Raw genomic sequence first — 20,308 nt, 5'->3', positions numbered from 1 at the left:
TGTTCTGTTTTATTAGATTTTGATTTTACCTTTATTATTTCCTCTATTCCACTTATTGTTATTCTTTTTCTATCCTTTTTGGTTAGATGCCTTGCACATTCATTTTCCATTTTTTTTTCATTTCTAGAATGTGCACTAAAATTTTAATTTCCCACTATGTATTGCTTTAGTTCCTTCCATTGTAGAACATTTGATACACAGTAATTTTAAGACACCAAATTCTATTTTTTCAAATGCCTTTATACTTAATTACTGACCCATTTATATTAATTATTGATCCTTTTATAATTATTAGAAGTTTATAGTTTTTCACTTTTTATTAAGAAAAAATTCAAATATATAGAAAAATTAAAAGTCCAGGAGAATATAACATTCATCTATCCATAAGTTAGCATCAAAACATTTTAACATTTTTGTTTCGTGTGTATTTTTTCCAAAGTGAGTAGTAAACACCATGATATTTCAACCCTAAATACTTTAGCATGTGTCTTTCTAAAATAAGGACCCCTTCTTTTATAACCACAATATCATGTTTAACCCTTAGCAAAAATTTTTTAAAGACTTTATTTCTTTATTTTTCCTTGCACGCGCGCACGCAAGAGAGAGAGAGAGAGAGAGAGAGAAAGAGCACAAGCAGGAGCAGGGGGAGGGGCAGAGGGAGAGCAGACTCCCTGCTGAGCAGGGAGCCCAATGTGGGACTTGATCCCAGGACACTGTGATCATGACCTGGGCCAAAGGCAGATGCTTAACTGACTGAGCCACCCAGGCACCCTACCCTTAGCAAAATTAATAAAAATTCTCTAATACCAGCCTTACTTACATTTGTCTAGTTGTTCCCAAAATGTCCTTGATAGGTGTTCCATTTGGAGAAAGGCCCAACCTATGACTTTAACTTAGTTATGTCCTATCTCATTTCATTGATTTTAGTCTTTGTACTTCCATTTATGGACATTGACTTTTTGAAGAGTTCCAGAGCACCCTTCATCCTGCATATGCCTTATTGTTTTCTCGTGGTGCCATTTATCTAATTCTCAAATTGTGTATTTCTTGTAAGCTGGAAATGACGTCAAAAGGCTTGCTTAGATTCAGGTTAAACATGTTTTTTTGCAATAAAAACTTCCTAAGTGACTCTATGTACTTCTCATATAGCATCATATAAGGAGGAACATGTCAGCTGATCTCTCCCTTGTAAAATATAACTTTTTCCCTTAGTAGTTAGCAAACATTATGAAGTGATATTTGTTAACATACGAATATTCAGTTTCCCATCCCTCTTTTACCATCTTTCAGATCTATTGACGATCCTTATTTGGATCAGTTATTTCACTGGGGATTATGAAGTGGTAATATTTCTGAGGTAAGCTTCCTCTTCTCAAATGGGAAAGCACTATAATTCCCCTACCAAAACAGAAACAGAAACAGAACAAAACAAAATGAAACAAAAAACCACACACACACACACACACACATTAAATTCTTTATTTTTAAAAAAAATCTTTTTATTAAGGTATAATTTACATACAATAAAATTCACCACTTTTCAAGTATGTAATTTGATGAGTTTGACAAACAGTTTTGTAACCACCACCACAATCATGATACAGAGTATTCCCCACACACCAGATAATTGCCTTGAGCCTCTTTGTAGTGGCTCCCATCTACATCCCTAGCCCCAGGCAACAACTGATCTGCTTTTTGTCTCTAGAGTGTTTTAGAATCAAATGGAATCAAACAAAAGCCAGTCACAAAGTAGGATATTCTTTCAGTTGGCATAATGCCATGAATAGATTCATGCAGGTTGTTACCTTTATAGATACAGTTGACCCTTGAACAATGTGGACACTTGGGCTGCTTCCATATCTTGGCTTTGTAAATAACGCTGCAGTAAACATAGGGGTGCATTATCTCTTTTCCTTTGTGATTTTAATTTGCTTTTCTCCAGTGACTAATGAGGATGAGCAGCTTTTCATACAATTATTTGACATTTTTATATCTTTTGTTGATAAAGATTGAGAATCTTTTGCTCATTTTAAGTGGGTTGTTACAGTAAGCTGTAAGATTACTTATAGAAGTGTGTTTTTTAACTTATGTATGTATGCGAGTTATTTCTTCGTTAATAATTTAATTTTACCAAACATGGTTGGAGAAAGTATTTGATATGAGACTTGTAGTCTAGAAGTCTTTATCTATTGACATTGCTTAATAAATAGGAAACATAATATTTCCCAGGTCTGTTCCCTCTTAAAAACCCTGTCCTACATCAATACTTCTTGATTTAAAGAACAGAAGGCCCCTCCTAAATCATCCATGGACAATAATTTGAGAAATACTTTGCAGCATAAGGCATTTAATCCTTTCACTGATTCATAACTTAATTCAGCATACATTGAGTATCTTTCACGTAGGTGATCATTATGTAGGTGCTAGGACACCTTGGGTGTCGTATTGTAAATAGATGGTAGACAATTAAGTTATCTAAAATCCTTGATAAACTCTCTCATAGCTTTCCTCTGTTTTCCTTTGGGTTTTCTTCAGAGCCAGGACCTCCGTATCAGGAGACTGTAACTAGCAGATGACTCCCTTCTTACTGAAATATCTTCTTTACTGGGTTTCTGGATGAGCCTCCTCTCCTGGTTTGTCTTCTCCCTCATCAGCTGCCCCTCAGGGTGGTCTCTTTTGCTGGTTGCTCTTCATATTCTTGACTTTTTAAAGTGGGAATGACTCAGGATTCAGTCCTCAAATGTCTTCTCTTTTTCAACTGTACTCACAGCCATAATGACCTACCTGATGTGACGGATTTAATTTAACATCATCTATACTTTATACAGCTCCCAAATTCACATCTCCACCCGCGACTTGTGCCCTGAACACAGTCCGTGAATGTTTATCCAGCTGCCTATTCAATAACCCCAATAATAACAGTGACAACCACCAACACAAACTTCACTAACACAAAATCCACCACCACAAACATTTATATAGCCCTCACCAAAAGCCAGGAACTATTCTAAGAGCTTTGCATAATTTAACTCTATTTAAAGTATAATTTCATAGGTTTCCCAATCCTAACACATCCAAACTGAACCCCTGATTCTTCCACCAAATTTGCTCTACCCACAGCCTTCCCCATTTCAATTAATAGCGACTCCATTGTTTTGGTTGCTAAGGCCAAACACTTGGAGCTATTTTTTTTTTACTTCTTTTGTTTTTCCTAACCCCTGTCCCAAGCAGATACAGCTGGCTCTCAAAGCAAAACAATCCCAAATTGCTGCCAGTACTCATTATACCTCTTGCTGTGGTCCTGTTCAAGCCATCCTCTCTCACCTTGATTCTTACAATAATAGCCTGTAGCAGATTTTCCCATGGCCTCCCTCCTTTTCCACCTATAATTCATAATAGGGTAGACAGAATGGTCCATTAAACAAAAGTCAGATCATGAAACTTCTCTCCTCAAAACTTCTGTGTCCTTGGCCTTCCATATCCCCTAGGGTAAAAAACAGTCCTTAAATTGGCCCATTAAGCCCCACCCAGCGATCTGTTCCATTAACCCTCTGCCCTCACTCTGTTCCATCCCTACTGCCTCTTGCAGTTCCTAAATCTCACTGGGCACAATCCTCTCTAAGGACCACTGCACCAGCATCTTGTCTCAGACACCTGCATGGCTTACCTGCTCCCTCACCTCCTTTAATCACACTTATATTCTCACTGAGACCTTCACTGAGCCCTCTGTTTAAACTTGAATACCACTCAGCCTTCCTTGTTTTATTTTTCTCCATAGCACTGATTGCCTTATAATGGAGAATATGATTTCCTTCTGTATTCTTTTCTAATGTCTTTCTTGCCCTCCAGATTGTAGGTTCCATAAGGTCAAAAAAATTTTTTAAAGATTTTATTTATTTATTTGACAGAGACACAGCAAGAGAGGGAACACAAGAGGAGTGGGAGAGGGAGAAGCAGGCTTCCCGCTGAGCAGGGAGCCTGATGCGGGGCTCGATCCCAGGACCCCAGGATCATGACCTGAGCTGAAGGCAGAGGCCTAACGACTGAGCCACCCAGGCGCCCCCCCCCCAATTTTTTGTTTGTGTTTTTTTTTCACTCATATATTCTAGTACTAACACACTGTAAACAGTAAGTAATTGAAAGAACTAGACAGGATATGTTTTGAAGAACCAAAGACTTGATGAATTGGAGGTGGGGCCATCAATTAAGCCTTTCGCTTGGTCCTGATGCAATTGAAATTTCCAACTTGAGAAATGAACACAGCAAAACTCAGGATGGTGCCTGCAGCCCAGAGTCTGACTCTCAGCGTAGCTCTTCTCTCCCTGGGAAACACCAGTTTCCTGGACACTCTTCCTTAAATTAGTCACCAGCATGATAGTCCATTCTGGTGGAGAGGACCCCTTCTGAAATCCTTATTTCATGGCACCATGTTGATGAATCTTTTAATAAAAAGTTCTACTATTCTATATCTAAAACTAATGATGTAATGTATGGGGATTAACATAACAATAAAAAAATAAAAAAAATGCACAAACAATGAATCATGGAACACTATATCTAAAACTAATGATGTAATGTATGGGGATTAACATAACAAAAAAAATTTAAAAAAAAGTTCTACTATTAAGCACATGAAACAGCTTGACAATGAAAAGCCTCAGAGTTTTAAATATTGATTAAAAATGCCTTAAAATCTGATCAGTAGTTGCCCTAGACTTAGATTATTTACTTACTGGGAAAAGTAACACTTGAACCTCATTTTCCCTGACCTATCAAGTCACAGTGATGTATATGATTTTGAGCCTGACCTGTATGTAAATCAAAATTTCAAACCAACATTCACCAAATGCCCATAGTTGCATTTTGCTATTGTAAGCATCACTGGGCTATAAAATAAGTAGAAACACAGTCTCTGCCTAGATAAGTGGGTGCTTAATGTGGCTTGCCCACATTTCTCAACTACAGCATAAAGCAAAAGAGGGATTTGAGCACTAATTTCAAACTCTGTTCAATTTTCACAGTATACATATTTTTGCCTGGTTTTTACACCTATCTGAATCAATGGCTTAAAACGCCCCCCATCAACTTTTCAACTGGTGATTTGTTTATCCAACGAATTATTTCCCCAACAAATACTGTCATTTAGGGTAACTGAACATTTTCTAGCACTTGAGAAGAATTTACAAAACCAGACATAATCCCCTGGGTTGTATTCTTGATGCCTGAAGACTTGTTTATGTATATCTAGGACTACTGTTTGTTTGTTTGTTTGTTTATTTATTTAAACTTTTGCCCTAATCCTTGTAAGGCTATAACCAGTAGAATGATGTGTGGTTTATACTGAAGTGGCATATTAAAAACAGTTCAAAGTATATTATTATTGAACAGGGCACCTTATTTGATCTGCAGAAGAAACTATTTGAGTTCGGAAAAAAAATGTCAGTTTTAGAAGTCATCATTTTCTGTTAAAATAGGTTGTCTTTAAAAAGCATTTTCACGAGAAAATAGGAAAATTATGAAAACTCTTTAAGCTCTAACTGGGGCTAAACTGAGTTTAGCATTTTCTTGTCCATAACAAATGTTCCTTTTATCTCCCAAAATGCCAACAGGACATAACGGGCTGTGCTTCTTCACCAATTACAGGAAGGTTCCCCTTCCATAAGCTTTATTCCCAAATGTACTGGGGAATCAACTTCTGACTCCAGACAAATGGCTGTTCAGCTCTTACCTGCCAATTACAATAGTTTGGGTATCTGTGCCAGTCTCTGGGTCAGCCTGATAAGATTACAGGACCTGTTTGTTTAGTTCATTAGCTAAAATTCGTTCCACCTAGACCCAGCATGCAGGGGTTTGGGATGGGGGTGGGGTATGCCAGGGCCTGCCAGGGTGGATTGATTTTTCTTACTGGGAACTGGGAAAGGAAAACACTGTTTCGCTTTTGGGATCCCCATTTCCCGTTTCAGTTCCTCTGTTTGGGGCAGACAATGGAAGCCTCTAGGCCCCTCTCTCCCAGAACCCTGTCCCTGTCGCCCCCGTTGCCCCCTCCTCACCATCCCGCCCCTCACCCACCGGCTTCCCCAACTCCCGCTCCAGGCGGAGATTTGTCAGAACCGTTCGGTTGAGACTGATTATGATTGCAGCAGATGGGCTGGATTTGACAGCCCGATCCTAAGCAGCTTCTGATGGGGGTGCCGGGGAGGGGCGGAGAGGGGGAGAAGGTGGGGGGCGGGAATCTGTGGGCCGGAGCCGCCCGGTAGGAGCGCACTGCGCAGCCCCGCCAGGCGCTCCAGGGCAGCTCTTTAACGCGCCTCCGGGAGGAAAGTGGCACGCAGACCCGAGGGGCCTCGCGGAACGCGGGGGAAAAGTCCCACTGCCAGGAGGGCGCGGAGACACCCGGAGGCAGGCGCGGGGAGACCAGTGGAACACAACAAAGCGGAAGGGCGCCGCGGAGCGCGCGGTGTCCCGGCTGCCGTGGGCTGTGCAGCGCGCGTGGCCCGCGCCACCTCCGCGCGCTCCGGACCTGGCAAGTTTGTCAACTCCGGGCTCTGCGGCCGGCGCCTGGCTGCCCCCGAAGTGACAGCACTGCAGGGTCTGCCCCCAGGGAGGGTGGCACCCACCTCGCCCGCGCCCCGCTGCAAAATGCTCCAGCACAGGCCAGGTAAGGAGACGCCAGCCCCCGCCCCTCCCAGGCGCGCCCCCCGCGCCCGAAGCCCGGGCTTCCCCGCCCGCCTTTCAGCCCCGTTGCTCCCACCGGACCCCAAGGGCTCCCTGCCTCCGTGCCTCCTTCTGCGGTCGCCCTGCATCCGTGCCTCCTCCTGTGGCCTCCTCGGTCCACCTCTGCCCTCCACGGCCCTCCCTGTCTGTCGTCCTTCTTTCCCACCTTACCGGATCCCAACAGCAGGGGGAGAAGTTCGGGGAGGTGGCGCGAGGTTACAGCTCTCCTCCCCAAGTGCCGGTGCTCAGACACCCCTGACACCTGAGGCAGGAAGGTGGGTGGGAGCCGGGTTCCTGTGCCTCATCCATCTCGCGGCTCGCACGCAGTCCGAGCACCACACAACACACACACAGACGCATAACGTCCTTTCCACCTGTGGGGCCTCGCTTTTGTGCTAGAAGTGCAAACGAAAACACTCACACGTGCAGACACAATTCCACGTTGGCATTCTCCAGAGACTCCCGAAGGGCGTAGGGGTGGCGGGGGAGGGGGCGGATCTTTAGAACCCCGACCCACCCACGCGCAGTACCCGCGCCTCTTCCGCCACTTGGCCTTGGCTCTCCTCTTCAGGTGCCCGCAGAGCGAAGCACCTCCAGGCGGGGACGGGAGGCTGCTGAGCTTGGCAAGGGCATTGCTGTGCCACCAGAAACCCCCTAACTTCCAATCCTTAGAGACCAGTGGCCTGGTCTGCTACCTGGTCTGGCCCCAACAGGGCACGCCCGCTTCCACCTGGCACACCCTACCCCCCCCCCTCCCCCGCCCCATCACCAGTGAGTCCTTGACAGGGTCTACCCAGCTCAGGGCCTCTAACCCTGACTGCCCCTCCCTTGCTGCTGCTGCTGGGGCCCCAGCTCGCCAGGAGCCAGGAGTGTGTGCCCTGTTGCTACTGGCAACTGCCTGTGCCGAAAGCTCAGCCCCCAAAGCAGCTTAATACTGATTGATGGGCAGAAATACGATATTTTCTGGAGCTTAGCAGCCGCTGGTGCAGAAGCCTTCCCTGCCGCTGGAGACCTGCAGACCTCCCGGGTAGCAGGCCTTCTTCCTTCCCTCTTCTAGGCGCCACCCCATCCACCCTTAGGAAAAAGGGGTGTTAGGGTATCCTCATCTTCTAGGGTTAAATTCGGTGCATTTGCTTTCCTGAGTAACCAATGGCAGCGCTAGAGTTTCCCTTATTCTCAAGGCTTCCGTTGAGTTGGATAAATGAGGCCCCTATTCCTAGACACTACCACCTTCCTTCCTCTTTTCATCCTCCACCTCTTCCCACACCATTTCCTACACATAGGTACTTAAAATAGATCAACCCTTTAATGACCGGAACTATTAGTACAAAAAAAAAAATTAGTACAAAAATTAGTACATAGATGCTTTTTCGAAAAATAATCCATTTCATATCAATATCTCTTCTTCCGCTACTTCTCTCCTCCCACTCCACACCTCTTCCCTCCTCCCACACAGAGTTTGGTCATTTCCACCCCTAGAAAGACACAGCCTGACAGTAAGCCCATTGCTGGGATAAACTTTGCTGCTTTCGTGTTTTGTTTTTCATTTTAACCCCCTCATACTCATTACCCTAGCCTTTTTCTAGGATGGCATCCTCCTCCTCTAAGCCATGGTGAACTAATACAAATTTATACGACTAATGGAAATACCTGCCCCAATCTATACTCCTGCCCTTCCTCCTGAGTACTGACTACAAAGGGCCAGATTCTGTTATCAGAGGATTTATCTTTAGAAGAACTTTTTTTGCAGTATTTCTTTTCAGCAACACAGTATTTTTGGCAAAGTATTTTCATGATCCAAATTGTCATGCTTAAGCTTCCTTTTGCCTGTGGACGTGAATTTGTATAAACGTGGTGTTTTAAAGTCATTCACTTATTCATCCAAACAAAACTTTCTTGAGAGGCTTCCCCTTGTTGGGCACCAATGTAGGCCCTGGGGTTGGGAATGGAGCAAAGACAAGACCCAAAGGCCTATTAGCATTTTAGAGCCCACATTACAACCGGATTGTGGTTATTGCTATCATGGTTAATATTATAACAGCACATTACATAGGAACAGGACTTTACAGTTTACAAAAGGCTTTCACAGGCTTTATCTCCTTTAATCCTGGCAGCAGGAATTTTAAATAGCAGTGATTCCACCTAAAGGCCCAGTAATGCTCACCAATCCTGCTTAACCAAAAAGAAAAAAATCTTGCAGATCATCACAACAGCTGATGGAGCTTTAAAACACAGAATAAACAATTCAGAAGAAGCTTAGGAAGCTTAGTTGCTGGAATGTAGCTCAGAGAAGCTGAGTGCAATGGAACATGCACATTCCCAGGAAGGCATCCTGGGAAGAAACTCCATCCTGCGACCAGGGTGGCTCAGTGAACTGAGGGCTGCTGGAGGTGGCCACTTTCCAGGCTTCTGGACTGTTGCCTTATCCGAGGATCTAAAAAGGAGATGAAAGTGTAAGCACAAAGTTGCTGGGAGACTAGCAAATTAAGCAAAATGAGTAGGCAGTGATGTTACTTTCTTTAGCTACAAGGCATTCTTGAGATATCCGCAAGTTGCTAGTATATATTTACTTTAGAAATGAAGCAATTTTCTGTACTTAGAGCATGAAAAACGAGTTTGTGTGCCTTGGGTGAGCCATATGAAGACAATTAAGGTTTTGGTCATTTTTACCCATTACTTTGAAAACCGGGGATGTCTCAGGTGGATAAATAGCCATTTTGCTGTTTTATCATTTATAGAGAGAATGTGCATAAGGCTTTCATGTAGATGGGTTCGTTTTCTTATCTCCTTCAACATGGAGGAAATGCTTTTCTCACTTCCCAGCTGTGAATATCATTCATGACTTTTCTCCAAAAATGATTTCTAGAATCCTGGCTTCTAGTTAGAAAATTTGGTAGGCATTTCAGACATCATGCTAATACTCTTGCTTATCATCTTGAAACATTTCATTCAAAGTTTAGTTAGCAAGGTAGTGTATCACTGAGAGCTTATTATGGCCAGAGGCTGGCTGTGGGTACGACTACTGAGAGCTTATTATGGCCAGAGGCTGGCTGTGGGTACGACTAGATTAACAGATAACCCAAGAGGGTAATCACAGGGCAAGGTCTGTTACTAGGAAAGAATGAAGATGCCCAAAGAAGCTTTTTACTGTTTAGTGCCATGTGGCTTTGTGGGAACTTTCAGATGTGTAAGGTTTTGTGGTTTTTTGTTTTTTGTATTTTTTTTTTTAGTTTGTTTGTTTACTGGAGAATTTGCTCGCAAAAGCCCATTACTCTGTATTTGGCATTGCCATATGTTATTTTCATTCTTAGAAATTATAGCATCTTAGGTTAGAGCTTAGTTTAGAACTTGTAGGTCAGTGAAAAACACCTAATAAATACATATGTGTTTGGTAAGTTAGATGGACCTAGTTGGCCCTCCTCTGACAAACTTCAGCAGCTTCAGGATCCCTGAGGTTTTCAAATGAATGAAGTTGAGAGGGAGGTGCAATGGATTCCAACCTCAGACACGCTCCTCTGATTTTCCTATTTAATGTGAGCCATGTGAACAGAACAGAGCGGTGGGCACCGTGGTGATGATGGTTAGTGTCAGCCTGGTTCAGGGTTGTCAGTCTTCCCCATGATTCTCTAATCTAGGGCCCCATCATTCAGTCATTCAGTCATTCAATAAATATTTGCTGAGGAGCACTTTTAGAGAACGGGCTCTGTGCTCCAAGCCTCCTAGCTTTTGCTGCAGAACTGTGTATTTCCTGCTTAGCCAATTGGCATATTCCTTTCAAATATCTGAGAGTTTTGTCCTCCGGAGTTCCTGTGGGTGTAGTTTAAAGGCAGCAGAATGCGGGTGACGGAGAGGCTTTCTTGCTGCAGTAAAATGCTGCTGAGGGCTGCTGCCTCTGCCTGAGATTGCTTTCTGGATATTAGACTCTTCCACCTAAGTAAGCTCTGATTTCGCATGCCCACTTCTGCTCAGACTTCTCGGACTGCAGGTTGTAATGGATTAAGTAAACAGCCCGTGCGAATGTGTTGCTCTTCTCAGAGCATAGCTGTTTCACATTATTTGACATGAACGTAACCTCCAGAGTGCATTAATGAAGATGCCAGTAACTAGATTCTCAGGTACTGTGGCAGGCGAGAGGGTGGCGGAAAAGGGTGGGAAACTAATCATTTTATGATATGCAGGAAGATGTTGAAAACAGGTCATAGCACTTACTGCTGTAGGTAAATCTGTGGCTTCTAAAAGGGATTGTGAACTCGGAGTGTTACTAAAATTGTATATTTCAATGCAGGTGGTTGAAGAGTTCAAACTTGGGAGTCTTATAGACCTGCGGTCACATTCTCATATCAATCTATGGATGTGATTTGGGCCAAGATTATAATCTTTCTAATTGACCTCAGTTTTCTTACCTATAAAATAGGGGAAAAATATGCATTTGTAAGTTAAGAGTGAAATCTAACATGGATCAAGGACTTAGACTGTACCTAATGCACAAAAGTTTAGCATATGCTATCTGCTATGGTCTTTTAATCTTATTTTCATATTAGTTGGGACCTTGTTGGACTGTCTTTTTCACATTCAGCTCATCTCTGAAAGGTCTCCCAGAATCCCACAGAGAAAAACCATTATAGGGAAGTTACAGTTAAAAGCAATTGCAGCTACTTTCAGAAGGAACATGTGCCTTCTACAAGTATGATGACCGACAATACCTATTTTCTCTTTGAGGTGCAAATAATTTAGTCCGTACAGTAAACCTAGAAAGTTTCACTTAACATTAAATCATTGAATGCCTGGGAACGGTGCTGGGCTGGGTTACATGGGATGCCAAGATGAAAACCACAGTCTGGCCCTCAGCTTTCAAATTTGAAGAGGGGGAGGGGTTGATATGATAATTAATAATAATAATGCCAGTATAATAATAAGGAGCGTCATCATAATAAAGACACCTGTTACTTATTAAGCCCTGGGTGAGTGTCAGACACATTCTTTATTAAAGGAAGCAGTCTTGCTATCTGTGACACAGATATTATTTTCTCCATTATAGAGAGATTATATTATAAGAAACTTAAGTGCTAAAGTGGTGTAATTAACAAATTATTATGGGTTGCAAAGGGGAGAGTTATCCTTACCAGATAAGCCTACTTCAGGTGGTTTTTGCTGGTGCTCTGAATGAATTGTTGGAAATGTTGAATGTGATTAATTTAATAACTACTTTATCCAGGGTCCTATTTGGGTTCAGCAGTCTCTTGGTTATCTACACTCTGTTCACAGCATTATAGAAATGAGAGAAAGAGAAGATTGGGCTGTGGTAACTAGCCAGTGAGGAATTTATCCCTTTCCTTTCCTCAGTTCTTTGTTCATTGTCATTGCAAATGCCTCCAGGGAAATATCTTACTTCTCTTGGAAGGTTCTTCCTTAGTCTGAAGACCACATTATCATCAATAATTTTATTATTTTTTTAATGGCATGAAATGTAGGCTACCAAAATGTTCTCTAATTTAATTCATACCAACTTTTATACTCACGTGTGTGTGCTGAACAGTAAGCGTGGCACTGTAAAATGACAATTAGTTCAGCCCCCTTTACCATTGGCAAACACAGTACACAGCACATACTTCACCTGACGCAGATCATTTTGACTTCTCCCAGATCGTTCCTCTTTTGTTTTTACTTGTAATCACTTCTTGTTTTGTGTTTTGGTTTTTTTAATAACCTAAATGTGTTAATATTCTAATCCTGTAGTACTGTTCCCCCCACTGTCTCCCAAGTGACAAATGTCCAAACTCAGCTGTTACTCTCCATTTTTTTTCCCTACTGAGATTGTATAAAATAGACTGTTTTTTCAGATTTCTGGAGTGGTGCTTTCCTCTCAGGAACTGTAAATTTGCCTGAATTACTGTAACATGAAAGGGGAATCACATAGCCTATCTAAATATTTTGTTGTGCATATAAATTTTAAGCTTTCAGAATGATATTTTTAAGGGAAACATCTTTAACTCAAGAAGGCATAGATTGATCTTTACAACTCACTTTAAGTTCCAGCTTAAAGGTATTACAGCACCCGAAAGTTCCAGTCAGATGCAGCATTTCTGTGCATGGGCAGAAGGCTCGTTTCCTGCCTGACTTCATTCTCTTGTCCATTAAGTGACTCAGCAGATGGTTATTAAGTGCCTACTATGTGTCAGGCGATGGGTTGGACATAGAGTGACCATTACTGGGGCCCATTATTCTAATACTGAACATGTAGCAACAGAAAGTTATTAGTTCTCAAACAAATAAATAAGCAAAAGAAACATGCAACTTTGAAATGGCATGGTTCTGCACACTTCCTGCTTCTGACAGCTTTTTAAATAGTATCTCAAGCTGTCTCATCCTTGTTGTCTCACACACTATTTTTTATTTCTTTTTTTTAAAAGATTTTATTTATATATTTGTCAGAGAGAGAGGAAAAAAAAAAGAGAGAGAGAGAGTGCACAAACAGGGTGAGCGGCAGCCAGAGGGAGAAGCAGGCTTAAACCGCTGAGCAAGGAGCCCGATGCGGGGCTGGATTCCAGGACCCTGGGATCATGACCTGAGCCGAAGGCAGACTTTTAACTGACTGAGCCACCCAGGTGCCCCAATTTCACTAAGAATTTAGAAAGTAGAAACCTTTGTCCCTCTGTACCTCATAGTTCTGATTTTCCCCGAGACATTTCCAGGTGTCTCTTTTGCTCAATGCTCAATGCCTAGTAGCTGTTCAATAAATATGTGTAGAGTAGAGGGCAGGAAAAAAGAAAGAAGGAAGGAAACTTAGGAATTTACTGTATTGGGAATTAGAAAAGTATCTGATTTGGGATGTTTTCTTCTCCTGCTGAAAATCATCATGTCTACCTAAGACCAGGTTAGGGACTATATCTTCTTTTCCACCAGACAATCCCCTTTTAGGTTTTGGTGTACATGGCCTTGGGTCGGTGGTTTCTCCTTAGACATTTCAGCACTGGTAATGATTTTGTAGAAGTTTTAGAATCCTGATGCTGCTTTGTGGACATCCCTCACCCACTCTGCTAAATTTCAGTTACTCTGAAAGTTTCATTCTGTCTTGACAGGGTCTCCTCCTTCCGCTTTCTATACTGACATATATGCAGAAATCCCCCTTATTTTCATGGAAGGTTATTTTTTGAACATTTGCACTGCCCCAGATCTTGTCCCAGGTTTTATGGATTCATAATAAGTCATCATAAAATGCAATTAGTTATAAGTCAGTTATAAAATCAGTTATAAGATACAGATGTCCATGAGGGGCTTTCTATCTAGGTGGAGTGTGACATACCCTCTAAGGTACCAAAAACACCCAGTGTGGAGCTTGTGAAATAGAAAAAGGAAATCAAAGTAACAGGAGGTTGGAAGAGGAAGTGATGAGTGAGGGTCAGTGCGGTTGGGATAGGCCTCCTGGGGGGGAAGGAGAATGTGAGCTGTCCCCAGTGGGAGTTGGACATGAAGAAAGAGGGAGAAAGAGCGAGCTGGTCAGTAGACGGCTTGCACTCAGACTCTCAGGCAGGCACTTGGGGCAGCCCTGGAAGACAAGTGGGAGCTGAAGGTGGAGAGGTATAGCAGGAACCCGTTCATATGGATCAGTGCATGCACGCTAAGCAATTTCAACTTTATCCTCTGGGCTAACATTTCCCAAAGCATATTCACCTGGGATGGTAGTTCTGCTGGATGTAGGTGTGTAAGTCAAAACACAGCCCTATGGTTCAAAGTAGGAAAAGCTGAGAAAAAGCTTAAAATTTTTTTTTTCTCTCCTGCAGCAGGGCTCAGATGCTTAAATAGGCTAATGTGCATTAGTCATCTCTAAGTGTTTCCCCAAATAGTTTTAATGTCTGAATTCATTTGTAATAGAGCATCTTGGGAGGGCAGATGTCTGTGGAACCTACTTTGGGAAATGCTATTGGAGACCACTGATAATTTTGAGTCACAGGCCAAATGGGTGAAATATTAGGAAAATGAGCCTGAAAATGGTGCATGGGGGATCTGAGGGGAGAACACAGGGCTATTTGGAGACTAACTCTGTCTAGCAGGACAGAGGCCTGGGGTAGGGGGTGGCATGAGAACGGGAAGGAAGGGGTAGATTTCACGAATTACTGGAGTGTGAGGACCCTCACTCTTTTTTGAATGAACCAGAAGAAAAAAGTGGCTAAGATGGGAAAATCAAGAGTGACTCCAAACGTTAAGATTCTTTTGCATTAGGAGCCACATGTAGCCAATTCCCTACAGATTTCTGAACTTCTGTATCTTTTACCTGACACTCAAAAGCAGTGAAGTACTCTGCACATACTCTAAACTTGATGAGACAGTGGTGTCTTTTTGTAGGCACACACCTTTTTTTAGAGGGATGCTCCGTAGTTCAAATAGTTCCTCAAGAAAATCTGATTAAAGCATCGCTCTGCTCTTGTAAGCCTTATATCAGGTGTAATACTGCTGTAAGTGACCCCATGTAGTCTTTATATCTCCCTGCTTTGGAAGTGGCCTCTATATACAAAGGGGCTGTCCTCAACGCAGAGAAGAGACTCTGCACCCCGCTGTTGGGAATTTAGTTCTTTGTCTGGCTCAGAGCTACTTTTGTGGGTTTTCCTCAGCATGGGGAGCTTTATCAGAAATGACAGTGGACACCATACAGAACTCACACAGATTTTGTTGTCAGCTCTCTTGAGTTTATTCATCCCTAGAGATGAAAAGATTTCACTGCATAATGTTGAGTCCCATTTGTCTGCCTGGTCTCCAAGGACCAGCCTCTTGGTCTGTTCACAGTCTTCACATTCTGTTTAATCTGTGCACAGGAGTTACGCTTCTGGCTTTCGGCTGTTCACATAAAAGTGCACAAAAAAATGATTTTTCTTTTTCCATGATTATTTTTTGTCTTTGAGAAATGTTCTTAACACTCCTTTCCAAAACAGGCAGTAGTATAATGCAGTGGTATAAAATGAGAAGCTTCACTGCTTTTTTTCTAGAATTGTTCATTGGAATAATTAGTTATGATAAGCTTCCCAGTTTTCTTACATATTTATGAATATAAATGCATTTAACTGCTTAATAACTCATTTATTCTTTATATTTCCTTCTCTCCGTTCCTACACCTATTATAACCCTGTTCATCTATTCGGAGGCTTGCAAATGATTCAAAGTAGTTGTCGCGATTAGTGTGACTATTTCTGAATATTTTTCTCTTTTATTGTTGGAATTCCATAAAGGGTCTGAATCCTTTCGATTCTCCAGCTATATTGTTTATTTGCACTCATGGCCTTGATAACCCCAAGGTGTGTTTCTGTATACTTTTGACTTGACGAATCTCTGCCCATTGGTGTCTTATTGTTAAGTTAACGTACACTCCACAGGCACAGCAGTGTCGTTGAGCATGTTGACTGCTTCAGGCTCAAGAAGGTCATATTGATGCCACAATTCTTCATTTGGCTGTCCACATTGGCTAAATTCATTACATAATTGCAAAGCCCCTTTCCTTTCGTGGGTGGTGATTGCATATGCGCAACAAGTGTTACCGAATAATGGCTGTAGAGGGACTATGATGTGTGTCCAGCCTTGTTGTCCAGCTGATGTTATTGTTGTGTTAGTCAGGATTGAATGGCCTGCTACTGTTGTGTGAATCTAAGAGAGAAAGCATGGAGAATGAGGGAAACAGAGAGGAGGGGCACAGCTTAGAAGGAGGTACCTGTCTGGGCACATTGTCCATGGCCCTTAGTGTGCTAGATTTAAATAGAAATTCTTGCTTTTTCTTTCAACTGGAGAAGGTGTTTTTCTTTCATTAGTGATAGAATGATAATGAATGCATAACAATGATATATCTCTACTGGTTCACAAATGGCCATATTTATTTTGTAATTCGTTGGTTACGATACACTCAAGATTTTCATAGATTTTGTTTCTTTTTTAAAACTGCAATCGTATATGCTTGTAAGAGCGTTGACCTTGCCTTTTTACATGTAAATTTAAGAGTATTTTTCAGAGCCTCATACATGTTATTTGACAAAAATAAAAGCAAACACGAACAGTATATTATTGATGTTTATAACAATAAAGCAATTGTAACAGCATTTTAAGAAGGTTGGAACAAAGACATGCCAAATTGACTGTAATCACTCTACAATAGTTCTGTGGGTACAACTTGCCTAATGGGGTTCTTAATTTTAATGAAGGATTTAATTAGCTACCTTCTCACTGTTTCTATTTTTATGTAATCAAATTTAAGAAGAGTGTGTAGGTTTCCCTTTTGTTCAGTGAGTAAGGGAGAATGTCATATAAGTATAAACATATACATGCATCATACTTATTATATTAGTATACAGATGAGTACCACTTCCCAGAAACTAAGTCATACATCCAAAACCAAATAGATCAGATTATATTTCTAACTTCATCCTTAAGTTTATTTAAAAGTTTTTGTTAGGACATTAAACTGAATGCTTCATTTAGTCTTAATTACCCATTTACTTTCAAATAGAAACCACAATATTGAGTTTATTCATATAGTAGAAAATGTATATGCTTCAGGGTCTTTGGAAGACTATCATTTCAACTCTTTAAGAAAAATCATGTTCCTTCCCACTGTCATTTTATACTTAGGAGTTGGTACATAATTTGTTCATTAATACAATTCTTTATTATCTTACTCTGGTACTAGATTTTTCTTCCAATAAAAAAAATGTCTCCTAAATGGGTGAGACTACTAGTGACACCATTTTGGTTTCCAAAACAAAAGCTGCTAGAAGGATCCTTGGGAGGACTCCTAGTGCTCTTAGCTGCCACTGCCCACCCAAGGGACAAAGAGTTTCTCTTGATGAGGATCCCTTTATCTCACTTCATTTGATGGAACAGATAACTTCATATATTCACTTCTTGCCAGACAGTCAACATAGCCATGATCTGTTTTGTACCTAATTTCTGGTATTCATTACCACTGGGAGACCTCTTTTTGCCCATGTCAGGACTGTGAATATTCTGGACCTACATTCCCGAAAGTCATTGCTTATATCTTAGTTTTCCCTGAGGAACAAAACTCACATAAATCGGTGGGTCAAAGGGTTGGGGAATATAGCATTCACTACAAGCCCAAAGATTTCTGTTTTTCATAGCTTTGCCTCTAAAAATGTTGATAGAGATGTATTGTATTAAACAGTTTTTGAGTTTATTTCATGTTTTTTTTTAAAAAGTGACATGTCTCAAAGCTCTGGAAACAAAACAGTATTTATGTGAATATTTGTCCTGGAAGGAGGCAAGAAAATACAGATAGTTGAAACTGACAACTTCTGGGATAACTATGAAGGGGTGAAACCTCAAGTTAATTCAGCAACAGTTCTTTACATTTTGTAGAAAACTTTTTTTTTTTTTTGCAAAAGTCCCTCATATTCAGTATTTCATTTTGATCCCACAACAGCCACAAAAATCTAAGAAGACATTTTATTATTTTCATCTTTTATAAAAGGAAACTTTTTTTTTTTTTGGTAATCAAATTGCTTGTTCAGTTTCACACAGCCATTGATTAAGTCAGAAGTCAATTTCAAGTTTCCAGACTCCTAGTTACTATTTTCACTGTAACACTTGGCTTCCGTTTATATTATTTAAAATAGGTGTCTAATAATCAACAACACTTTTTTTTTGTTCAACCCAATCCTCTAACTCTGTAATAGAGACCAGTAATTACGTGATATGTTTTGTGAGAAATTTAGCATAGTTATTAAGAAAACAGGTTCAGGGGGTGCCTGGGTGGCTCAGTCGTTAAGCATCTGCCTTCGGCTCAGGTCATGATTCCAGGACCCTGGGATCGAGCCCCGCATTGGGCTCCCTGCTTGGCAGGAAGCCTGCTTCTCCCTCTCCCTCTGTTGCTCCCCCTGCTTGTGCTCTCCCTCTCTCTCTGTGTGTCAAATAAATAACATCTTTAAAAAAAAAAAAGAAGAAAAGAAAACGGGTTCAGCATTGACAACTGGATTTCAAATCCATCTCTACCTGGGCTTGGGTAACTTAGTTAACCTCACCCAACCTCCTGTATAAATTGGTGTCCTAATGCCCTTCTCAGACTATAGTAGTGAATGTTAATTTAGGTGATGTATGCAGAGGGTGAGGAATATAGTGAAGATTCAAATGGTGATAGCTCTCCTCATCCTCCTCATTGTTACTATTATCTATTACTCTATAATAAATAATACCCCAAACTAGGGTTTAAAACAATTACCATTGTATTCTCTCTCATAGGTCTGTGAATTGATTTGGCTTAGCTGGGTATTTTTTCTTTCCTCATGTTCTTGGCTGCGGCTGCAGTCACCTGGGGACTGGACCAAGATGGCTCACCACATGTCTGGGGCTTTGGTGGGGATGACTGGAAGCTGGGCTCAGCTGGGTTACAGATGTGGCTGGGTTCGTCTCATTCCATGTGATTTTTCCGTCTGGTCTCTCTAGGAGGACTTCTTATATGACGACTCAGGGCAAAAATAGAACCTTCTAGACCTCTTTAAGGCTAGGTCCTACAAGTGGCAGGATGTTACTTCTGCCGTGTTCTAGAGGTTCTAGTGATTCACAAGACCAAGCTATTTTCAGTGAGGGGGAGGGGATTAAACCAAGGCATGAATACCAGTAGAATGGGTCATTGGTGGGCCATCTTTAGAGACCAACTCTGAGTCCTCATCATCATCTAAAAGTTTTAGGGATATCTTTCCCAGGCTTTTGCAGTGGGACCATGAATATGATAACACTAACCTGACTGTGAGCAGATTTCTGTTTCTCTCTCTGTCACTCTGGGAGTTAATGGAAGGCCGATAACCTGGTTACTCTTCTAAAGAACATGCTCGAGTCAAGCATTGTCTGTCACTATGCGGTTCACATGGTAGAGGAGCTGGTAGAACATGTCTGGGAGGGATTTTGTGATAATACCAAATCATATCTGAATTTATAAATTTAAGCCAATTTTGCATGCATTTCCCCCTTTTTTTCCTCACTGTAATATACATGGGTTTGTCCTATATCCCCATTTTATAGATAAAGAAACTAGGAACTTCAATGACCTTCCCAATGGCACAAAGCTTGAAAAGGCAGAAATAAAGTTCCAACCCAAGGCTTCTGCAACAGGGACATTGCCTCCCCATCTTGCTTCCATCTGAGGGATCAGCGTGATGAAATAGGGCAGGGGATGGCTGTGGTGGGAGGTATGAGTGGCAAGGGATTCTAATGAGCGGAGGGTATTGAAAAGAAGATTGGGGTGCTACATAGGATATGAGCTTGCAGTATGTTTTCTAATTTCACAGCTTTCTATTTTGTGAACTCCAGCCCTTCACTCCTCTCTTCTATAGTTTTTATTTGTTTTATTTGTGGGATATACTGTCTATTCCACAGAAAGGGGAAGGATGATACTTGACTTTACCACTTTGTAGGCTTGTCACCAATGTAATTTATAAATTTGTAAATTATGTAAAGCTCCAGCAGAGTGCCTGGCATATAGTAGATGTTCAAGACATCTCTGTCTTTTTACCTCCTCCCCTATATTTCTTAAGGAATCTGCTTTCTCAGGTGACAGAGCTGAACACAGGTTATATTTTGCAATGCATGGAGCATTACCAGT

At 41.5% G+C, this 20,308-nt stretch overlaps 1 protein-coding gene across 5 annotated transcripts in view; it reads left to right on the top strand.

Annotated features, from left to right (window-relative positions):
- The window catches only part of NCKAP5 (NCK associated protein 5), a 973,576-nt gene that overhangs the window by 391,893 nt on the left and 561,375 nt on the right, over positions 1-20,308 (top strand). Inside the window, exon 1 of one of the 5 annotated variants that reach the window (XM_078070696.1) lies at positions 6,259-6,658. The exons of the other annotated variants lie outside the window; for them this stretch is intronic. The gene's annotated coding sequence lies outside the window, so the exon portion shown is untranslated. Of the gene's footprint in view, positions 1-6,258; positions 6,659-20,308 lie in introns of those variants that run through there. 5 annotated transcript variants of the gene reach the window in all.

This window comes from Halichoerus grypus, chromosome 4, assembly GCF_964656455.1.
Source record: "Halichoerus grypus chromosome 4, mHalGry1.hap1.1, whole genome shotgun sequence".
In the NCBI taxonomy this organism is placed as follows: domain Eukaryota; kingdom Metazoa; phylum Chordata; class Mammalia; order Carnivora; family Phocidae; genus Halichoerus; species Halichoerus grypus.
Note: the sequence above shows the minus strand (reverse complement) of the source record. Positions and strands in the feature narration are given on the sequence as shown.